Genomic DNA, 23,962 nt, shown 5'->3' with positions numbered 1-23,962 from the left:
TTAGAGCACTGTGCCCGTCTATAAGCGCGCCGTCGACATGCGCGCAACCGCAAAATCTTCAGATCAGGGTTTGGGTTGCCGATATTCCGTCGTCTTTGTGCTGTAGCTTCTCGTACACACTAAACATTTTAACACCCTTAAGGGTGTAAATCAGTTTGTCGCCAGACGAACACCCTAAGGGTGCTGTTGTCTACACCCTACAGTTGGGGTGCCACTATAGCACCCTAAAGGAAGGGTGTCCAGCAAAATAAATTTAGGGTGTAAGGGTGCTCGTCCAAATTAACACCCATCTGTGTGGGTGTTGGAAGGGTGTAAAACCTTTTATTTCTAGCGTGTATGGAAGGCAGATTCGGCAGTACACGCCTTCAATTACTACTATGTACAGCGATCCTCGCGCAACTATTGCGTGTGCCAGAAGGTTCAAGTTCGGCTACCAAACGCACTGTCGAACAGCCGGCCTTGAAGCTTCGATGGGCATACACAACACCTATACGTATGGATCACATTACATATTAGTAATTCATGGTGTATATTGGAAAACCTGTCTTTGCTGCACAAATACAACCTAGCAAACTTGACACTTTTGAGCATGTATATCAACACCAAGGTTATCACGATTTCCATATCCAAATAACATGCAACACAGACTGGTAAGATATATGCTGCACTTTTAAGAAAACGCAAATATATTTATTGCATGCTGCAATACAGAGTACAACATATACATAAATCACATGAAATATAAACATGCACAATCACCAAACACATCGGAAGTACAAGAACATGTACATTCCCCACAAAGGTACCTAAAATATATGTATTGATCAAATCTGTTATTAGAGAAGAAACTATGTATAGCGGCACAGAAAGAGCCTGGGTTGATTCGCAGTGTTTTGGGCCACATAAAGGAATAAATTTTTAGTATTAGGCTCCAGTGAACGAAAATTCAAGTTTTGATGCCTTAAAAAAAGGCATATTGCAAAGGTGAATTAGGGAAGCAATTGAAATGCAGAGCAAACGCACAAGAAAGGCACGTGTTATTTTGTACACTAATGTAATCGCAAAGCATTATGAAAAGTTTGGAAAGTCGATGTAAAGCATAACTGGCCAACATTTTTCAGACTGAAACAATACTTTCCAAGCATAGACATGCTTTAAGTGAGGTTTATGCCAGAAGCCTTATTGCTAATTTTCTATTTCCAACAAGATTACTTGAGCACAAAAAATACGTAGAATTTTTTAGTGCCTACATAGTTTGTCCTCTTTTGTGAAACGAAAGTTCTCTGGGCTAAAGGTGCTGTGTAGCGGTTTTTCTAACTACAATACCAGTTTCTATAAATTTTTGTTTTGTAACTCTAAGGCACTGGTACATATACAATATGTAGTTTGAAAATAGGTTCTTTTCTTACTATAAATCAAGAGTGCATATTCCACATCTACTAGTGCCTGGGTGCAAAGTGCAGCAGGAGGCCTGATAAAAACAAACCACTGTTGATTAAACGATTTTGCTGAGCACAAAATGTGGACAGTGTTTTAAAATACATAGTAAATTTCTAAATTATTTGCACTTAGATGCAGTAATTCAAGATTAAGGCATGCTATAGCATGTGAGCATGCAAATTAGTAAATATGGTTTAATAAATTAGCCATACTCTGGTTACTAAAAGAACACAGGCATAGGCAGTCATGCAAAAGTTCAAGTTAAATATCACACTGTTAACATTTGCCAGCAAATGGTCGTATCAAACATTATAATTATACTGAACAAGGGTAGTTTCTTGGGATAGTTTGCAATTATTGAGATAAAATTACGTACAGCTTGAATGACAAGAACTGCGAGAGATGACAGACTGCGCTGACTTCCAACAATATTTAATTATGTTGCCACATCATGTGTATTTGTACAAAAGCGGGCATGCGCAGAATATGAGTCACAAGGGGTGTCTAACAGCAAGTGACTGTACTAAGAACATCGCCCTTTGAAAAAAATAAACATTAGAATTTCTATCTGTTGAGATACAAGACTTCACTAGGAGTCAGCACGATAGAGGGGTCACTAACGCACACACTAACCAGTTTTCTAGTGAAATCTGCTTCTATAGTTTCCCGGATGACCTGTGTCTCGCTAAAGCTTCCGTACCTTCAAAGAGGGGCACGCAGCCGCAGTCCCAGCAATGGATGCCGAAGTGGCCTTGAATAGTGTTATGGACGTTGTTATCGTGCTCTCCTAAATGATTGTTTAGGCGCCTGCCTGTCTGTCCAACAAAGTCAAATGAGATATTGTAAAGCTCTGCCTCCTTAACAGCCTCAATAAATCTTGCTCACACGAGATGCAACATAGCGTTGCTGCACAGGCTGATTGCCTTTCTTGGGTTGGCTACCCTTTGGCCTTAATTTCAGGCATAGCGGAACAGCTTCTGAAGTGCACAAAACATGATGAGCTCACTCAGTCAAGGAACCAGCCGGTTGAAAGACACAGGTTTGCAGTGCTACCGTATGTTCATGATGTCTCCCATAGGCTAAAAAAGATTAGGGAACCTACAGAAATCGCAGTCCTTTTCTCAGCCCCGGAAAAGCTGGCAAGGCTCTGTAAGTGTGTAAACGCGCCTGAATCACGTCAGAGTTGTTGCTCTGCCGGGCACAGAAAACGTTTTGCGATGTGTGCAACGAATGTGGTTTCCCAAATTCCCATTTTGAGGCAGTAAATATATTGGACAGATAGGCAGGCGCCTAAATGATCGTTTAAGAGAGCACTATAACAACGTCAATAACACTGTTCAAGGCCACTTGTGCATTCATTGCCCGGACTGCGGCTGCATGCCCCTGTTTAAGATACGGAAGTTTCAGCGAGACACAGCTCACCCGGTAAATTATTGAAGCTGATTTCACCAGAAAACTGGGTAGTGTGTGCATTAGTGGCCCCTCTATCACGCTGACCCCTAGTGAAATTTTGTATCTAAACAGATAGAAATTGTGATGTTTTTTTTTTTTCAAGTGACCATGTTCTTTTTACAATGACTTGCTGTTAGAACACCCCTTGCGACTGGCTTTCATTTTCTGCGCATGACCCCTCTGTGTATACACACACGATGTGGCAACGCAATAAAATATTGGTGAAAGTCAGTGGAGTGTGTCTCTCGCAGTCCTTGTCCTTCACGCTGTACGTCATTTTTTATACTGAACAGCCAATATTGATTCAAAATTAGAAAAATATAGTACACATCTGAGCTGCAAAAATGCAAGTGATGCAGCAAATGGCCTTTAGCTTTCCAAAAGAAAAAGAAATGTTCACGGTTAACCACGAGGTGCAGGGACTCCATTCTCTGAGCATCTTGACCAATAAATGCAGCGCATGGCATTGCTGGAATCTTGCATCCTGCATTAGCAAAATCAGAAGAGAATCATGAGAATTCAGCCCGTGCAATTACACACGTACTTTGCGGGAAAATGATAATTAATGTGACTGGGCAGAATGCACCGCTCAGGCAACTGGGCAAGACAAGAAAGGTAGGAGAAGTTTCTATTTTGCAAATTAAGGAATTGCATGTTACTGTGAATGCTAAACCACTATGTCATTGTGAACACAAGGTACATACAGCAGCAAAAACAAATTTACAGTAGCCTTTTCACCATAGAAAATAAGAGTGAATAAAGTTTAAGACTACCAATGACATCTCTCAACAACAGACATTTGTCCAAGAGTGTGTATGTGACCTTAATACAAAATTGACATTATGAAATCTGCAATATATCTGCATTACACTTTATAAATACTGCAGGTGAGAAGCTTGCGGGATATGGCACATTAAGAGTTAAATGCACAAGGCATTAAAAAATGACTGTTTTTACACAACATTATTACACTAGGAGACAAAGAGAACTGTTTTACAGAGTGTGCACACAAAATGAAAATGAGGGAATCCCCACTGGCATTCTCATTTGCCCTGAAATACATGCATCCAGCCCAACAATATCCAACTCTACAATGCAGTTTATTAGACACTTTCTGCATCCTAAAATTTATCGTGTATTTCTTATTTACTAATTTAGTAAGAATGGGCATTTTGGCATACTTTCCTCGAAAATTTAGCATGTGTGATCAACTATTTTTCTTAGAGCACGCCCCCTTCTTTCAATGGGTTAGCTTGGCAATGCACTGACAAGTAGTATTCCCTTATTTAAACTTATGATCCTTCCTCATGCTCCCACTTCATGCTCTAAACTGTGATGCCACTCCGATGCAGTTTATGTTAATCTGTGACTATTTACATGGTCCTTCTTTCTGTAGCCTCTCAACTAGAGCCTGAAATTTCTTGTCTCCTAGAACAATCGTTTTTCTTGCCCAAAACATATTGCACGGTTACCCCTCATAGGGGGTGGGGGGGTGTACTGTATATGAGTTTTCACATATTCAATGAACCTCAGAGACACAACCATTTCTCATCCCGTGTTGCTACTACCCGCATGAGTCACAATGGTTGTAAATTGGCTACCTGCCCTCTCTCGCTTAAAAGTACATTTTGCATGTGGAAAATAACCACAAGCATCACATTTCATTGAATGAGTGCTCCTGTGCATGTTTTTTTTTCCGTCCTGTAATGGCTAAGTTCAACATGGTCAAGTTGTTTGAAAACTGTCTAGCCTCAACCAATACTTTGTGTAGTTTCAAAATTATGATACATTCATTTTTCAAAACTTGTCCCAAATTTAGCACGAGACATTTTCATGATGCAAATGAGGTAAGGTTGTGCTCAGAGACTATGATAGGCCTGCTATATCCTGCAAAACTATGTGAAATGAAATATGCTTGCAATTTTCGTGAGCAGCTAGCTCAGTGCAATTAGGCACATTACCTGCGGAAACGTTTTTTTAACGCTCTCGAGAGGTCCTGGTTTCTTGTAATTTCTTCAAATCCCTTGCAGTCTAGATTGCAATCCGGTGCATTTTGATTTTGATATTGTATTCAAAATAAAAACAGCTGAAATTTTAAGGTTTTGATAATTATATGGGAATAAATTAAAGGTAGAAGAGTGTAATGCAATGAGCAAATAACAAGCTCATTGCAGAGTACACAAATATTCCTTTCCTGCAAATAAATTGGTAGCAGGAAGGTCATACGAAATTAGCAGTGAATGCACAATAAAGAATATGATGCTACAATGCCCCGGCATTCTGTGAATATTCTTGCACAAAGAAAATCCTCATTATGAAAGACCATCAAGAAAATGCAAATGTATACTTTGGATCAGCAGTCATACCTGCCGTATGCACTGTACCATCGGCAATATTTACAACCACACACAACTGCACATCATATCAAGCTTAGGCGGCCAAGGAGCCTGAGTTTTAAATTATAACTTGATTTATTATATTACACTACACAACTATATCTACTTACAATGTTGTCTTCTCAACCGCTTTCAAGAAGACATTAACCATCTGTCTGAAGGCGAACGCAAGTGGCTTGCTCTTGATGGGGGGCGCCAAGGCTGGGCATTGTGAAATTGCTGCTACCATCTGCATGACCTGCGAGAAACGACGCTCTAAGTACAAAATAAACAAATACTATTAGAGCAAAAGACAAGATCATTGGCAATGAGCCTCGTTTTGGTTTGAACGAGAAAAGCCAAGAATATGGACTTTGTGCTGCTTACTGAAGAAGCAAGCCTCCTTCCAGATGTTGCAGTCATGCATTAAGATTGTCACACAGCTGCATGCTTGTATGCTGCTGTCGCCAGTACGCCAGTATGCTTTGAAGTTTATTATTTCAAGTTAAATTGATTATTGTGTTTTCTTGCCAATTCTTGGCAAACAGACCAGCAATGAAATAGCTCACTTACACACATACTCCCTTTTGAGGAGAGAATTCACACACACGCACGCATGCATGGGCGCACACACACACACACGCATGCTTCTACAATATGAGCAGCTTCCTGTGCTTGACACACATACATTTTTTTTTATCCTGTGTCACTCCTACTGCTAAGGCATAAAAAATCCTTTGTGTTACCAACCCCAAACTCCTCAACCTACACCACCAGCTTAAACACTTTCTCGAGAGCCAGGACAAGCCTTCTAGCTTCCCCAGTGCTCCAAACTGTAGTTACGAATTTCAATAGGGCTATAGGCGACAGCTCTCGAAGGGCATGCAAATTACTCGGAGACCTAAAGCTTGTATATGATACCTCTAAAGCACAACACTTCAAATTTTCACAATTCATTAAAGCTCCTGAAGACAATTGCTATATACGTAGAACGTCTCGAATAACCTGCCGCTAACAATTTCAGCGGTTGTCTGCATCAAAAGAAATGTGGGCTAATGGGAAATCCACGTCTTTAAAACACACTACCAGATTTCTTAATCATTTATTTATGCTCTAGATGTACCGTTCCGTTCACAATAAAAAACAAGGCTATTGATTTATCAGTGCATGGGAGGAAAAAGGACGAAGCGTATACTTGGCGCCTTCCCACTGGTCCTCCCGAGAAACGGCGCCTCATACAGCAGTTGTCCAGGGTGGCTTGAAACCAAACTCGGCTTTCAGGCGGGAACATTCGCTGCACCAAATCGGAAGAGTTTTATTGCGAGTAAAACTCTACGGGCCTCATGCAATACACACGCACGCACACAAAACGCACCCACACGCACACTCAAGTATACGCACTCTCAAAGCGCAGACCCAAAAGCGCGCACGCGCACATTGATGAACACAAACAAGCACACATACATGCATGCAGGCAGACACGCTAAAGCCTGTTTCACATGATGCGATTTTCGTCGCACCGGAAGTGCGATTTCCGTCGTTTGCGATGAAAATCGCAGTCGCAGTGCCGACCCCCCGATTTTCGGCTGCGACCAACCGGTTGGTCGCACAGTCGCACCGTCGCACCGATCGCTGCGATTTTCCGTCGAAATTGCGCGGAGAGCTGTCAACGGAGCTATTTCGCCGGTTTGTTTTGATGGCGTCTCGCACGAGCAGTGCAATCGCGGAGACGTGGATCGTCGAATTAGGTACGTGCGCGAATTAAGGGAGAATAAAAAACTTGTACAGATTGCATTCTCCTATTGCTATGCGTTTGTTGAAACGCTACACAGCAAATGAAGTGCATTTTCACCTTTGCTTCGTGCGCCTTTGCGAGTTGTCAGTCCTAGGAGGTGTTCGATCCCCAGCAGACGACGAGGTCGTCACAATTTTCTTTTGTTGAGTAGCATGCAAAAATCGCGCTTACGGAGCAGCTTGAATTATTTCAACCTCGGCAAGGGCAAATGACAAGACAGCAAAGTACCCGAAGTTTCTACGTTGCGCTGAACGCGGTACCGTTCAGTTGCATTTTCTTGTCGGTTTTCAAGCATGAATTTCCCGATTCATCTTGAAAGCTTATCTTGCCTCTTATTAAATTTGACAGAGCAAAAGTGTAGGCTATCGTAATGAATTTGCTACGGTAGTATTAAATCCGTGGCTTGAATAAAATATTACATGCACGCTAAGTTGCACCTCTTCTCTGGAGATTTTTTTTTTCTTGCACAGAAACCAATAAACATAGGCTATGTTGCGGACTTTGTATCCTTACTGCATCTGTATGAACACTTGCTCTGCAAGGTAATCAACTGTACAGCTAGCAGATTAATTAAATTGCTTGCTATAGAGGCAAAGTGACAACGTACCCTCCAGCACAATTATGTAGAACTCGTGCAACAATGCGAAAAGCAGGCAAACGGCCTGTTCTTGTGGGGATAAAACAGTATAAAACGACACGCTGAAGAAAAGTAAATCAAAACTGTGCAGTGAAGTCAGCCAGTACAAGCAGTTCTTGCACATTCACAGCGGATCAAGTGTGCAGAAACATGCCTTCCATGTTCCTAGTAAGTTTCTAATAAGTTTGTGATCACATATATTAGTGTGTAAATCCATATAACGATATCCGCTGCGATTATTATTTTTATAAGTAATGAAATACCATGCTACTTGCAAGAACATATATCACCCAAGGATTTCAGAACAAATTTCTGCATTTCAACTATACACAATATGTGGCTTATTCAATAAAAGACCATAAACTGGGCTTTTTTGCCATGACAAATTTATTCCAAACTTTACTTACATACAGGCAAGAAAAAAAATTATAGACAGAAATATTGTTCTTCAATTTGTTCACCTGCCACTGTGGCTATAGCATTCTGCTGCCAACACAAGGCGAGGGGTTGATTTGCCAGCCATGGAAGTCGCATTTCGATGGGAGTTGTAGGTGAGAAAAAAAGCTCTTGCACTTAGATTTAGTTCATCACCTTTTATTGAACCCTTACACTTCAAAATACTATTGCATAGGGGGGCATGCTTATGCAAAATCTAACACCAATAGAAAGCAAAGGGCAGAATTGTAAACCAACCATCTTTCGTGATAATTCGAGTGTGTAAATATTCATTGCATCGATATGTATTGTTCAACAGCACTGCACAAATAAGCATGAGCAGGTGTAGCAAGTACTCTGTCAGGAAGCTGGTTCTACAGATGTATAAAAGGCATGAATGCTCATACTACGTCGCACACATAGCACAAAGAAAACCTTTTTCGAGAGTTGTCCCTTCTGGCAGATATGAGTGGGACATAAGCAGCAGAAACTTTATTGCAGGACATTGTGTAATACTGCTTATGAAAGAGTGAAGAGAGTGAAAAGGCTTTTAACAGCAGTACCTCATGCTGCTCTAATAAGAGGAACGATAAGCAAAAACATTTCTGGTAGAGCACTTAAACAGCAACTTTCTGAAAGACAGAAAATTTCAGGTGAGAGTTGGAGGTACATTTGGCGCACACACACCAACAACACGGGCATACTACAAGAAACACTACAGCCTATGGTGTATTACAGTCCATGGGAAAGCTATCTTATACAGAAATCAAGAATGATGCAACAAGCCCTCGACAACACTGCAGACTTTCTTGGCCAGTCTGGCCTCTCGCTTTCTGATAAGTCAGCTCATATGGACGTCGGAAAAAAAAAGAAAGACTAGAATCAAGAACTACCCAAGATTGCACATTGTGATCCACATAGCTGGACAAATATGCCCGCAAGTCAACATCCACAAATCCTCAGCTAGTGTAAGCCCGTGACGGCAGAGCCAGCACGTGGGTGAAACAATTATGCAATGCCTGGACGCAACTTCCACACCTGGTGAACAGAATAATCTCGAAATAATGGGGGTGGACTAGTGCATACTATAGAAAATCGCAGATGCTGTGCTTGTGTCCAAGGTATGGCACGGTATGAATTACCAGCAGCACACAAAAAAGACAACTCATCGAATACAGGCATCGGGTAGTAATAACAGGTCTTTCCAACTGTACCATGCTTGATGACCTCTATGAAAAAGAGCTGACGAACAAGCTCTTAGACGGAGTAGAGTTGCAGCCTGCAGCACAAATTCTTTGTCTCAAGAGCTCAGAACCTCGTCCCAAGATACTATGCCAGCTAGCATACGAGATGCAAAGATGACTACCCCTCCCTTCAGAAACACAACCTCGGGAGTACCTGAACTTGAAACACAACAGGCCCATACCGTGGAATATGGGGGCAAACAATTAGGGCAGGAGACTATATGCAACTGCCAAACACACAGAGGAGGTTGCTAATCATGAAAATGCAAGCAAACATAAGGCACATATAGTACACTCATCTGGCAATACCAGTGTAACAGTAGTATGACACTACATAAAACTAAACGCCATATAAGTGAGTACCATTCCAGGTCATCCTACACCTAGAAAAGCTGAACTGAAGGCAATCAAAGCAGCACTTGTAGTGCAGATTACACCCTGCATGGATTCACCAGAAACTGTCTGGGCCTGCACGTCACACAAGATTGTCAGGAAAATCAGGAGATTGACACGCGACTTGCAAGCACATAGCCAGAAATTAAATTACAGAATACATAGCCATGCAGATATTTCAGGAAACAAGCGGGCTTATAAGCCTGACATAATAACTGAGAACTAGATGAGTTTGTGTATATTCATTATTAACTAAAGTGCTTCAGATAGACAACAGACAAGAAAGAAGTACTCGGTGTGTTCACTTCGTTCCTGTCCATCGAATTTCTGTTGCAGTATAGTTAATGAATTCATAAGGCTGCACAGGAGAAGAATGATACCTCTGCCCAAGGGCCCGATCTCACATCCAAATCCACGCGTGTGCACACACACACACAAATGTTGCAAGAGTGGATAGCATGAAGCAGTATCAACAGGATGACACTAGATATGGATGAGGACGAACTTTCAACTGAGGTTCATTTGTAAAAATGTGGCGAGTTATATAAATTAGCACAAAAAAAGGACGATGAGCAAAACGAGAACAAGGTGAAAGCAGGAGCCAACGTTTCGACAAGTGGACTTGTCTTCTTCAAGGTCCACGTGTGAAAACGTTGGCTCCTACTTTCACCTTGTTCTCATGTTGCTCATCGTCTTGAATTTCCATCTCCTGCCTTCCCCGAGTTTTCCCCAGAAAAAGAAAGACATCTTTGAAGGATAGATAAAAATTGGTGCTTGATACAGGCAAACATAAATAAAGATGCTACAGAAAGAAAATATAGAAAAATTCCAAGTGCAAGAAAAAAAAATCATTACAATTGCCAATCCTGCATGCCAGCACCTTTCAAGAAACTTTGTTGTTATTCCAATAGACGGACTGACAGCTTGTTTATGCAAGCACATACTTCCAGTTCCATGCCACTGGGAAAAAAATGAGTTTCCTGGAAGGTAGCCACATGCACACTTGATGATCACAATATTTTTTTTTTCCCTGGACTTGTATATCTATATGTATTTTCTCCCTTTCCTGCTTTTATGTTTGGTTTCATCAAGCACTAGTCTTTATCAGGTTTTATTGCTGTACTACTTTGTGGTAACCTTTATAGATCACTGCATTTTCACAATAAACCTTTTAATCAGAAGTTAGCATACCCTGTTCTTACTGCTTCACACTGTACATTCTTGCTACATTGGCCAAATAAAAGATTTTATAAGGTATCATGAGGGCCATTAAAGTGACTTGTTGCAGTCTAAAAAAAAAAACGAATAGCCTGGCTGCAGATGGCACCAGAGAACACATAGGACAAACCAGAAAACCGAGATGATCTAACAACCAAAAGTTTAATGTACACACCGAGTAAATGCTCGCTGACAAGCAATAGACTGAACATGCACAAAAAGGAGAATCAAAAATTCATGTGTGTTTCCCGAGAGGAAATGCATCCATTTCTAACGGAGGCCGTGCTGACAGGATTAACCCAACATTTTTAGATCTACAGCTTGCGTAATTTCTCTAGGCAGCTGATCTGCACAGAATGCTAGCTTCTTCCTCTACAATGCACGCTCAGATGTGGAGAGTGCATTGTAGAGGAAGAAGCTAGCATTCTGTGGAGATCGGCTGCCTAGAGAAATTATGGATGTTGTAGATGCAAACACACTGGGAGAATCTTGTGTCAGCATGGCCACTGTTACACTTTCAGAGATGGATGCGTTTCCTGTTGGAATCTGTATGGACACACATCAGATCTTGCATCTGCTTTTTGTGTAAATTCGGTTTATTGCTTGTCGAACAGCATTTACTCGGCATGTTCAATAAACTTTCATATATTAATACACCTCATGATTGCCTTGGTTTCTAGCAGAAAGGTGTTCATTCTTTTTACAGTGAAGCTGTATATGCCTAGGCGAAACACTCATGGTCCGATCCCAAAAACCCTAGTGTAGGGGTATGAGCCATTGTTTAAGGGGGTGTGAGCCATTGCATTCGTCTTGCATGATGGACGGCGACATTTCTTTTTGGGTAGACAGAAATGCTTATGCATTTCAAACATACATTTATCTGCGTATTATTGCAGGGAAGGGACACAGAGGGGGACGGGGTTAAGACAAGATCATGATGTCATTATTATCTCACAGCAAAGATATGCTGGGCCATTGGCTGGACCGATAGTGACGTCGTTTCTCTCTAGCAGCAGAGCACGCGTGCAGCAGTCTCTCTCAGACTTCCCAATAGGTTCGAAAATGTGTCCCTGTATTTAATTAAATGAAATGTGCAGCCCCGGTGTGTCACTTCGTAACTGCAGTGCATAACTGAGTCATAAACATTATGATTAATGCATTAAAAAACACAAGTGTGTAACATAATTCAGAAAGACTTTGATGGACCCGCTGGAATACCACAATGAACCACTCATTGCACTTTCCATGATAGTGATCTTGCAAAGTGCAATGTGTGGCATTCCAAATAAACAATGTGATAAACCCAAGCCAAACATGTGCATAACCTCATTAAGAAACACAGACATAACCAATAATATAGAAAGACTTGAATAAACCATTGAAATTAACCCAGTGATAAACACCGGGGCTGCACATTTCAGCTTTGCTGGTTTACTGTCTGTACAGGGTGCACGGGCAGTAACTTTTTCTGTTATTGTTTGTTAAGTATTGTATAATGTTGTGCCAGTAAAACACGGACTAGTTGGTGCAATGTATTGGCACTGCTTTTTTTGATGTTTTTTTTTATGTTGTGCCCTTCTTCCTTCTGTAGCTACTTTTCTATTCCCCCTCGCATAATACTCCAACCTTGCAGCCTGCGAGGTATATAAATAAATATGTATATAAGCACATGTCATTCATTTATCTGCATATACCTCGCATCATTTCTTGCTCAACAAACGTCACTGCATTGATGTCTCGCAGCGTGCATCTACATTAACTGCCATTTGCGTTTCGGTATGGTTTGTGAACAGTGTAATGCATAAAAATTACATTACATTAAGGTTGTGACCTATGCGGTGCATAAGCAAACCTTGCAAAAGATGACATGTTGGATTGTTGAAAATAAGACAAATTGTATATATCGCAGTTACTTTAACAGTATTTAATTGACCACTTGACAAAAACTTCACTTCGCATAGATTCCAACACGTACACTGAATCTGCAGTTTTCTTCTTTGCTTATTAATGCAGTCGTTACTGCATGGCCACATTGTAGATTTGAAAACAAAGTGAAATAAATTTGTTTGTTGCAATATAACAATATGTGTAGATCACTGCGATTGTAACACAAGAACTTGATACATACATGCACACTATAGGATGCAGATAAATGCTCAGGACAAACTCCAGAATGTTTGCATCCGGATACTTATGAAAGTGAACAGTTTCACTCCATGGCTGTCAATGAGAGGGAGAGAGAAAACTTAATTGTGTTCGTAGAACAAAAATGCATTGATAAGCTTAGACATATAGTCATTGCTTAACACTTTCGAAATGAATAATTATAGCTTGCTATCGACATTGAAGCAGCCTTTCGACAGCAAGAAAAGGAATAAGTTTCTCCAGCTCTGAACATTGAATTGCAGGAAATGCAAGCAGGCATAAAATTCTGCCAATACAATCTGTTTAGGAATACCAAATTGGAATAAACACTGAGGCTTGCATTTGTTCTTTCTCTGGCTGAGCAATCTAGTTTTAAATGACTCCCGTAAACACGTCGTAACAATGTTGATCTAATACAGGTTAAATGCATGACTAGCTTAAGAAATCCGGATGATTGCTATAAATTACAGTGAAGAAGCTATAATATCTAATAACATTAATAATATAATAATAATATTTATTTCCACAAAACAGGCTAACCTTGAGAGGCGTGCGAGGCTGAGCAGAAAGCTGAAAAATTCTACGGCAAGTCCGCCTGCCGTGGGCCTACGATCCTGCGTTATGAATAGCGCGTATTGATATGGTCTTCTTGTTAGAAGTTCCTAGTATACTACCAGCGCGAGACACGGGACAACAAAGTGGACGAGAAGCGTGTCTTTTAGAATGCTATGTTACAACGTACAGGTTTTTACAAAAGTGACGGTAACTGCTCGAAACATTTGATGCGTCGGCTTTTGCGCCTTTAGAAATATTTAGAGAGGGCTCCCATATATACATTCGCAGCGCGAGCGCGGCGATGGACGAACCAGGCTAGCGCTAAGGTTGAATTTCACAACACAATTTTCATTCCACGTCGTAATCACACAGATCGTTTGAGGCTTCGTTCAGGGGCACACGCGGGCGTTCGGGTTGGTTCTTCTTGTTGCGTTTGGCTTAAGAATATGGCTAGGAGCAGGCACCACATATGCGCAATGACGGGCAATATACACGCATCATTTCTCCAGAAGCTGACGCCGAGCACGGGTAGCGCAAGGATCTTGTTGGGCTGACACGACAACTTCGTGGCAGCCGAATTCCGAATACTGCATATACGGTGAGGGTAGCTATATGAACTTGTCGATAGGTCATCTTGTATATTGTTGTAGCGCAGGCAGAACGAAACGGTCATAGAAGGTAGATAAAATAACACACAGCGCTGAACCATAGAATAAAGAATCGCTGAACCACCTGCGAACAGCTGTTTACCATTGTTTACGTGCGCGATGTCGCACTGAACTACAGAAACCGCCGTCGCGCACTCCGAAACAAATGTTAACTTCAACACGTTTTTAAATTACAAAACAAGCATATTATTTGCTCCTAATAAAGAAAAGTCAACAATATTATAAGTTAAACGTTTTATTCATTACAATAAAATAATTGTGCAACGTGTGCCATGAAACCTGGCAGTAAGCAACCCTGGGAATCGCACCAGTCGCATTGTTAAAATCGCAATCATGTGAAATGGGCCCTCTAAAAATCGCTCTGCGACGCGTGCGACAGCACCGATTTTCGTCGTTCCAGTCGCAGCATGTGAAACAGGCATAACACGTGCACGCACACACAGCGACCCACAGACAACACACTCACAAAACACGTACGCACTAGACACGCGCAAACACGCCGGCCCATACAAACCGGCATGTACTGAACGCGCGCGCACGCACGCACGCACGCACGCGCGCGCACGCACGCACGCACACACACACACACACACACAGCGAGCCGAGCGCACGCACGCACACAAAGCGAGCTGAGCTGAGCGCACACACGCACGCACGCACACACAAATCAAGCCGAGCGCGAGCACGCGCACACGCACACGCACAGACAAAGCGAGCCGAAAAAATGCTGAAGGCGTCCGGCAAGCAGCAACAGCAGCACGCGACCGCATCAGGGAGAACCAATACCGCGCCGGTTCCTTCGAAAGGTGGCTAGGCCAGTCCTTTTTCTACGCGACGCAAAAGTGGTCGACCACATTTAACTGAAGTGCGAACGACCGTATTACAAGCAGCCGCGCTGAACGCACAAGAGAATCACATCAATGAACGTTCAAGCGCTGAGAAACAAAGCGTAACTATGCAGGCGCACCACGCCCGATGTAGATTTGACAAACATTAGTCACACGGGACGCGATCGAGGTAGTTAACTTGCCCTAGTAGAAGTGCAGCTGCTCTTGCTCTTACATTAGCGAATTATGAATTATGCTACGAGATCACAGTGAGATATTTCTAAAGCGAACAAAACAAATACCAAATAAACGGGCACTTGCCTGAAAGTTTCCACCATGCCAGTACTACCGACCGGGCACGTTGCAACTTCTCGTTTCAGCCTTCGTGGATCCATCTTCCAGTGCGTACGAACGCTTTGCTTTGAAGTGGGGCACGAGTAATACACAAAGCATGGGCCACATCTTTTTCTACCCCGCGCGCAAAACTAATCACACGTTTAAAATTACTTCGCACAGCGCGCGACGCGAACGCACGCGAAAACGAGCATGATGGCGCAGCTTCCGCCTTCCTGTCCTGCCGCGCGCCGAAGTGATGGTACAGCGTCGGCCGTCACTTCCGGTCGCTCTTCATTGGGCATGGGGTGGCCGCGCAAATTGAACGTTTATTCTGACAGGTTTGCTTGCTCGCATGGCCGCCTGTTTGCTGCTGCTTCGTTGTGGTCTCTAACTAGAGCGGTGAGGCGGGTAGTTACTACTACGTTTCGTGCGGGGCATTTTATTTTGGGGTGGGGGGCGCAGTCTGTGCTGCATCACTGAGGGTACAGTACACAAATCGGGACCGTGAGCGAGACGATCGGCGCTCTTCTGCTGGTGCGATTAGATTATTCGCTGCGTCCGAACGAAGCAACTTTGCGAGGTCACAGCGTAGTTTCAGCGATATCATGGCTCGATAAAGACGCTCACATCTTGGTCGTGCGACAGCGACGCGTAAACATTCATGAGGAGACTGAAGACTGCGTTTGCAAGTGCGTATGCTCTGGATAAGAAATTACAGCTTTGACGACACCAGCCCTTAATATATAGGCTCAGCCTTACAAGCTGTATTTGAGGATGCACTTAGAAAGCAGATCAGTAGCTTAGTAAGCCTCTGAATGAATTAGGCAAGGTACGTGGAAATTCGGGTTTGAGAACTTCCAACGTGATCTCGCCTCTATAAGTCTTCTTTATGGATTCACCATGCAAATTGTATGTTGATGCCATTGTACAGCAGAGGCTCGTCCAACAGCACGTCCCTGTTTGTTCAGCAATGTATCGAAACAGCTTCTTCCATTTCACCACTTTTTGTTGGGCTATTAAGGGCACCAAAATATTAGTGCAGAATTGCGCAAGTTGCTCTCGGGTTTTCGCTCTGCTACTGCACTTTTTCTAGAAGTGTTTAATTGCATGTTAATGTTCCTGTGAGCATGAAAAATAATGATAATGGAATTGTAAGTGAAAGGGCGTTCTTTTTCTGGATGATACATTTTTGGAGTGGCCGTCATGCCAGTAACATCAGAATCCTTGAAGAAATATCGACAGTCACTTAGGAATGGGAAAACTTAATCGCTTCACGCATCTACACTTGCAATTGCCACGTGTTCTTCACAATACTACCTTAATCTCCCGTAATCCACCGTGCTATAGTTTGTACGAACCTTAATGCAATTTATTCCACCCTTATTCACATTATTTCACATTATTTACCCATAATTGCTCATACTTAACGTTGTTGTATTTACTACCTTCTGTATCACTACTGACGTCATACAAGACGGTGATGACTTCACATTTTATATATTTATTACATACATTCAAGGCCTAGTAGGCACAACAGAAAGAAGTGGTGAAAATATGCAATAATTGCAATGCAGCGCAAAAATAGAAAATCAAACCATGAGATAATTTGAACGGCGACCTTGAATTAGTGGTGTCACAAATTGAGACTGTTGAGGCGGGAAGGCGGTTGCATTCAGTGGCTGTTCTTGGCAAAAAGGAAAAATGGCACATCAATTTTGTGTTGATGGTCGATGCGAGACGAGAACTTGGTGTGGTGAAAAGATTTTCTTTACGGGAAGGGTTAAATTAGCATATTCTATGAAAAAGACAGAGACGAAAGTATTTGCGACGTAACCAAAGGTCAGGTTCACCTAGTGTTCTTTTCATGGACGTGACGCTAGAATGAAGTGAATAATTTGAGAGAATAAAACGGGCGGCGCGGTTCTGAATGCTTCCTGAATGCTTTCAAGGGAAATGACAAGATTGGCATGAGCAGGGTCCCGTATGGATTGTTGTTGCGGAGAACGCCACCTTTCCTACCTGAAAGGCCATGAAACGCTTTCGCATTAAAAATGCAATACATACACACATTGCTCAATGCGTGGACGTGTACACGTTACTCAGATTTATGCATAAATACGTTCAACACCCTTCAGGCGTCGATTGAACACCCTTCTTTGAGCAAAGTCACACCTTATGTGTGGTATCCACCCTTGTGATAGGGTGCTTTGGCCGAAAAGGGTGCTAAAAGGGTGTGGGCATGGGTGTAAATGCCGAAAGCACCCCTATTAACACCCATAAGGGTGTAAAAATGTTTAGTGTGTAAGCACTCACTCCGAAGTTTAAACAGGCTGTCTTGAGATGATGCCTCTGAGATCAGCTGACGGAACTTGTCTCAGTTAGTCACTGTATAAACGACATCCTGGCGACCCGCATTTTGTGTTGGTGTTTACCAAATGGGTAGTTGATTTGAGCCCCCACGGGTCAGGTTTACATGACCAGGCTAAACACACATAATATATAACGCATAAAATAATAATAATACATAATAAAACACACAAACGGAATGTCTGCGTGTTATATGTTTTACTTCGCACCGAAGCAAGAGAGATGTACCTTCGCTTCATCTGCTTGTTCACAAGGTCATGCAGTGACGTGTGCAGGTACCGAAACTATGCCATTTTCTACCGTGTTCCAGCGCGTATCCTGCTCTGTGATCCGCTTGTTCTGCCTCAGTAGTCGTGTAGCACTAAATTAAACTGCTGGCCATGAATCATTGTGCACAGCACGTAAAATCATGCTCTGCGCAAACCTATGCAATCAGAACAGCTGTGCGGAGTGCCGCAATAAAATAAATAAATAAAAAATAGGCGAGGAGAAAAAAAAATGAAGGCGGGACCTGTGACGTATGCGTCACGCGATCCTCGAGGTCTGGTATGGGAGAATGCAGGGCAGGAATTTGGCTTGGGGAAGCTAGACGGAACGAGTGGAGAGAGTGTCTCGCTATGCAGTAGAGCTCGCCCACTGTAATCATGGATTCGCGCACTACAATATTTTTATCTTTCTATTTTGTATTCAGCCATACGGCGGCATACAAAATAGCTTCGTCAAAAGAGCTGGAAAGCTTTGTGCAGTTCGCTGCATACTGGAAGTGGTTTTGGAAGTGTATCGTGCATGGCTTTCCGCGCTCCTGAAATCTGCAAGAATCCTACGGTGGCATTGAGCATAGCGACTGGCTAGACAAAAAAAGTTTTAGCGGAGGTATTTGCAGACATTTACTTCTCTCCTGCTTCCAGCGACACCACAAATGGCGACCTTCCTTCTTTGACAGGTCACAGCGCCGATTTGAAAATATTTTTACGGCAGAACGGTCCCTGTAGAAGACGCAACAACTTTCAGCGTATAAACAAAATTAGCTATGGTGCCTGCTGAGGGACGCTTTAGGAGACAGGATGAGAGCAGTGTGCATCATACCTCAAATGCGGGCAGCCAATCTTCTAGTGGACATTAAAAGAAAACATCAAGTTGGCAGGTAATGTTATGCGTAACACAGGCACCCGGTGTATCATTAAAGTCACAGAATGGGTGCAGAGAACGGCAGCGCTGCCGGCGATGGCAGAAAATTAGGTGTGGTGATGAAATTATGAAATTTCCTGGAGCAAGTCGGAATCAGCTAGCGCAAGATAGTGGTGATTGGAAACCCCCGGGAGACGCCTTCGTCTGATAGTTAACATAAAAAAAGGGCGACGATGTTGAATAATGGAAACATATTTTAATAAGTAGGACTTGACTGATGCAGTGGTGGTTTCCTTACTATTTGCTCTTTCAGCACTGAGCACACTAGATGGTAGATCAGTCGTCGCAGACCGATTGCTAATTATCTAAGATTGAATAATTAAATTAATATGCGAAGCGTTTTATAGAAAGCTCTCAGCAAAGTTTGCACTAAAAGTTAACTAACCAATCTTAGTTAGTTAGCAAATGGTTGCAAAGACCAGGGGCACGACTTTCCAGCATTAGAGACCTATTTCTATTGTCACCCCTTGCTCCCGAGTATCTCCATGGAACAGCTCGATGCCGCACTCGGTGACTGCAGATGTATTTGGTCACCTGGTCCCGATGGCTTTACATGCTCTGCAATTGCATAGGTAAAACCGTGGTACAACGCATCCTGGAGCGACGGCATTGTCAGTACAACGAGAAAATCCAGTCACGTGGTGCCACTTCTAAAACCTCGCGAATCTCCATTGGAATTGTGCTCTTATCGTTCAGTAACACTGGCCTGCTGCGTCGGTAGGGTAATAGAGAGAATGATCCGTACGCGGCTAGATTGGCAGTTGGAATTTTACAACGTGTGTGCAGATGTAGTGGCTGGCTTTCGGTGCGCACGCTCGTCAATAGCTAGCCTTATTGACCTTGTAACGAACGTACAACACGAGGAACACCTTAAACGTATCACTGCAGTCTCATTCTTTGATGTTAAAGGTGCCTACGACAATTCAGCTCACGATGCAATCCTGGATGCCTTAGAAGCTGCAGGAATTGGTGGACTCATCTTTCACTGAATACGCCGCTATTAGAACAGAATACCTTTCTTTATTTTCATTGGAGAGAGAAATTAAGGCTGTCCAGTTAAATATTTCATCGCGTACCGCAAGGCGGAGTACCCTGTTCAACCTGGTGCTTGTTGGTTTCGCCAGTTTGTTGCCGCCAACCGCGCAGCTCTTTGTATATGCGGGCGACATTTGCGTATGCGCTTCAGTAGTGACATGCGCACAAGTCCGCGTATAACTTCAGAACGTTTCAATGGCAGTGTCAACTTGTTGAAGAAAACAATGTCTGGAGCTTTGACCTAAAACATGTGCACTCGTTGCTTTTACTCGGAATAGGATGGCCCCGTGTGCTTTGCAGATAATTGGTCAAGATGTAATAAACAGAGTGTGCCCCGATTTCTTGGTGTCATCGCCTATAGACTTGTCTTTGAGCCCTGGCGTCCGGTTCATGAAGAAGTGTTTCGCCGTTTCTGTGGACCTTCTTGCGTTTCTCGGCGGCAAGTCCTTGGGCGCAGCAGTACCAATAATGTCATAATTATATAAATTGCTACTTTTTTAGCTTGCTCTGGTAGAACTTAGGTGATATAGGAAATACATGCGCTACAAATATTCGCAGACTGCACAGTGGGCAAGCCACGTAACTCAGAACGCCTCTTCGTCTCCCAAATGGTACATCGATTGTGACAGTGGCTAATACCAGAGACTCCTATGACAGTCTACATTGTTATAGATGGGCCTGGGCTCTCAGGGCGACAGCTGACTTAGATTCCCGCTTGTTTGCCACATTCAACATTTGCCAAAAGTATTTATGAAGCCAATCTTACTTGCTAACAGAAATCATACCCGCAACACGATTGTCACCCACATTGTAGTGTCTGCACCAGCCGCAAATACAATTGACAATTTCGGGTATAAAAAAGAACGCAGACGTGCCATTGCAAGCTTTTAAGCAAGTCAGTTCGGAACAGATATACAAAGTGCACAGATTCTGGCGACACGTCTACACAAATGGTTTGGTAAAGCTCAACAAATCTGCTGATGCAGTCTTCATCCCGGCTATATCTGAAGAAAGAATAATTATCTCCCCTTCCACTCTCTTTCTCTTTTTATCCCCCTGAACATTCTCCCCGCGAATGGTAACCAACCGGAACTACCTCTGGTTAACATCCCTGCCTTTCTGTGCATCCTTTTCTCTCTCTCTGTCTCTGGCTATTACTTCATGTATGGCCACATCAGAGCGTGCCGAGCTTGCGGCACTCCAAGCTGCACTTCATAATAGTAATAAGGCATCGCCGCAACAATGGACAACATTTAGTGATTCTAAGGCAGCCTTTCAGTGCACACAAACCCAATGCACCACATACCGAATGAACAACTGGCCTCAGAAATTCCACATATATCTCATTGCAGCGATAACAAAGGACACAACATAATCTTTCAATGGCGTCCCGTACATTGAAACATCAGCGGGAATGGCCACGCCGACGAAGCCACGCGATCTTCGCGTGAAAGTGGTTAATGTGTCTTAATTCCGCTTTAGCGAACAGACGCTGCGGTTGGGCTGCATTTGGTATGCCTGTGAATTTGCTTTTTTCCTGTTGAACTCAAACAATTTCACCTTGTGTCTCTTGCATTCGTTGTCTCCGGATATATAGATGCATCGACCTCCTAAGTTACCACGACGAAGAGGCAACATCAATTAAATAAAATATGCCATTTGTATTGAGATACTCGTTCACTAAGATCATAATTTTTTCGATCTGATGCCCAAATTAGGCGCAGAAAGCTGTCGCAGCTACCCACGTGAAGCTTATTGGCTTGCTTGGTTGCTTTACGTCATGATTTCGCACAAGCCCAGGCAACAGACACAGTTGCATAGGTCGGTCGAGGGAATACTATGAGGAAACAACGCTGTGCCACCTATGATTAGGCATCGCATTCACCAGTGCATATACCTCATTTATTGGAATAGCTGATAGCACCGACTGTGATGCTTGTGGTGTCGAGGAGACTATAGAGTATCTATTGTGCTACTGTCCATCTTTTGAAAATGAAAGACATGACCTCTGCACGGCTCTAAATCAGTTAGATAGAAAACACTTCACCGTGAACGAACACGATCTTGGTACCACGATCTCCCCTATCGCAGTTACAAAAGGCTACAAGAGCTATGCTACGATATATTAAAGCTACAGGTTTGAGCAACCATCCGTGATCGGGATTTAATGACCGTCAGTGGATATATAACACAAAACTGTTACCGCATCGGCAATATCCGCAGTACACTTTCTCTTCTCATCTTTCCCTCCCCCCTTCCTCCAGTGTAGGGTAGCCAACCGGGCTCAGTCCTGGTTAACCTCTTTGCGTTTCATTTATTATTTTCCAGCTGTCTCTTTACGTCTTCAGGTTGACCGCCTGTGCGCACATTAGCATCTTACCTCGAGAAGACCATGTCTGGGTGACCTACTTACACTTGCAGCACAAACCTTCGCAGGTCATCGCATCGATGTGTTCTACTTCATAAGGGCGCCGAGTATCGCGGATATGGTGCTTCCAGCGATGGGTGTGCACCCACGTTCGATGTCTGAGCCACTAAAGTGGATTTCTATCTATCTATCTATCTATCTATCTATCTATCTATCTATCTATCTATCTATCTATCTATCTATCTATCTATCTATCTATCTATCTATCTATCTATCTATCTGTCTGTCTGTCTGTCTGTCTGTCTCTCGGTCTGTCTATCTATCTATCTATCTATCTATCTATCTATCTATCTATCTATCTATCTATCTATCTATCTATCTATCTATCTATCTATCTATCTATCTATCTATCTATCTATCTATCTATCTATCTATCTATCTATCTATCTATCTACCCTTTTAGACGACGCAGAGGCCCAACTCATCTACTTGATCGGGCTACCACGTATGGGCCCGTGGTAATGATACCCCCGTGCTCGTTATATCTTCGTCATTCCAGCTTCTTGGTCTTACTGTGGTCATGCCGCCGCTGCCAAGCCTTCTATCTCAACCCAGCAGCCAAAGTTGTCTCATAGCATCGATTTCTAATTATGGACTCGTGGTCGTGATGCCTTCATGGTCGTTGCATCGCCTTCATCCCACCTTTGTCCCCCGACTCTCGTCATGCCGTCGTCATCACGTCATCATCATCATGCAGTCATCACGCATTCTCTCTCACACCGCCATTGCGATATCGTTATGGTCGTAAAATTGTCGTCATTCCTGCTTCGTGAGCTGACTCTCGTCAAGCTGGCGTCGTGATGCCTTCCACTCCACCCTAGTGGTTGAAGTCTGAAGGCTGGGGCCACTAGGGATGCGTTCTCGGTCGTGATGCCGTCGTGGTCCGTGTATCGTCGTCATTTCAGTTTTGTCATTCGACTTTAGTCATGCAGTCTTCATCACGTGGTCGTTTTATAAGTGTCAAAACATCAGTAACGACATCCCACTGTCGTCAAGCCTTGACCATTCCATCAACGTCAGTCTTTCTTCAATCAGGATTACGCCTCCATTGTCATACCATCATCGCGTGACAGTCGCTATTATGCATCGGTTGTCGGACCGTTCTCATCATACCAGGGTGGTTGTGCCACTCTTGTCACCGCAGTTTCGTCACCCGATTCTCTTCATGCCGTCGTCATCACGCTATCTTCGTCATAGCAGTTTCGTAATACAACCATAGTCACGTCAGTGTCACAGACCAGCGCCAACCATGCTATATATATATATATATATATATATATATATATATATATATATATATATATATATATATATATATATATATTTCTTGGAGTGCGTTTTTCGGGCATCCCGTACCGAAGCTACGGGAGGAGGCCGCGAGAGAGGGCGGAGAGGACTGCCCAGGGTCGGGGGGCATCTGGAGA

At 43.0% G+C, this 23,962-nt stretch overlaps 1 protein-coding gene and 1 long non-coding RNA gene across 2 annotated transcripts in view; one reads left to right on the top strand and one right to left on the bottom strand.

Annotated features, from left to right (window-relative positions):
* LOC135912783 (3-oxoacyl-[acyl-carrier-protein] reductase FabG-like) overlaps window positions 1-23,962 on the top strand; it is a 70,743-nt gene that overhangs the window by 18,203 nt on the left and 28,578 nt on the right. The window lies entirely within an intron of this gene.
* LOC139055392 (uncharacterized) lies at window positions 2,922-6,655 on the bottom strand. The gene is made up of 3 exons (XR_011511719.1): window positions 6,463-6,655; window positions 5,399-5,526; window positions 2,922-3,376 (listed from the first exon to the last, which is right to left on the bottom strand). It is a non-coding gene; the product is annotated as an uncharacterized lncRNA (long non-coding RNA).

The sequence above is a fragment of the Dermacentor albipictus genome, chromosome 2 (assembly GCF_038994185.2).
Source record: "Dermacentor albipictus isolate Rhodes 1998 colony chromosome 2, USDA_Dalb.pri_finalv2, whole genome shotgun sequence".
NCBI lineage: Eukaryota > Metazoa > Arthropoda > Arachnida > Ixodida > Ixodidae > Dermacentor > Dermacentor albipictus.
The sequence above is the reverse complement of the archived record's forward strand: the minus strand, read 5'-3'. Positions and strand labels throughout refer to the sequence as shown.